This window comes from Mandrillus leucophaeus, unplaced genomic scaffold (assembly GCF_000951045.1).
Source record: "Mandrillus leucophaeus isolate KB7577 unplaced genomic scaffold, Mleu.le_1.0 Scaffold15, whole genome shotgun sequence".
Classification (NCBI taxonomy): Eukaryota; Metazoa; Chordata; class Mammalia; order Primates; family Cercopithecidae; genus Mandrillus; species Mandrillus leucophaeus.
This window is the reverse complement of record NW_012101476.1, coordinates 7,907,381-7,908,083: the sequence shown is the minus strand read 5'-3', so window position 1 is coordinate 7,908,083 and position 703 is coordinate 7,907,381. Positions and strand designations below refer to the sequence as shown.

At 33.1% G+C, this 703-nt stretch overlaps 1 protein-coding gene across 1 annotated transcript in view; it reads right to left on the bottom strand.

Annotated features, from left to right (window-relative positions):
- The window catches only part of KIN (Kin17 DNA and RNA binding protein), a 48,900-nt gene that overhangs the window by 4,991 nt on the left and 43,206 nt on the right, over window positions 1–703 (bottom strand). The window lies entirely within an intron of this gene.

Sequence of the window (703 nt, the reverse complement as noted above, 5' to 3'; positions counted from 1 at the left end):
AGCAATGTACAAAAATGTACTCCACTTAATAAACATAACAAAAAACAAAACCCTTTTTCTTAGAAGTTCTCTTTTTTTTTTTTTTTTGAGATGTTTTACTCTTAGACTGCAAGGAATATAAGGTACTTGGAGAAAATGTTCAGAGTCCGGAAGTAATCAGAGAAAATTTAGGTGACTTTGTCTCTTTGCAAAATTCATAAGATGGTTTGGCAGTTTTACAAAACTTTAAAGTTATACCTACCATGTGACTGAGCCATTCTATGTATTCACCCAAGAAAAAAGAAACCAGATATCCACACAAAGCTTTGTACATGTATGTTCACAGCAGTTTTAACAGCCAAAAGCTGTAAATAAGCCAAATGTCTATCAACAGATAACTGGGTAAACAAAGTGGTACAGGAGTCCCCCCTTATCCCAGGTTTTGGTTACTCTCAGTCAGCGCGGTCCAAAAATAGGTGTATACAGTACGATAAAATATTTTGAGAGAAAGAGACCACATTCACATGACTTTTATTGTAGTATATTTATTATAATTACTCTTTTATTATTAGTTATTATTCTCAATCTTTTACTGTGCCTAATTCATAAGTTAAACTTTATTATAGGTATATATGTAGGAAAAACACATAGTATATATAGTGTTTGGTACTATCCATGGTTTCAGGCATTCACTGGTGGTCTTGGAAGGTATAGGATAAGGGGG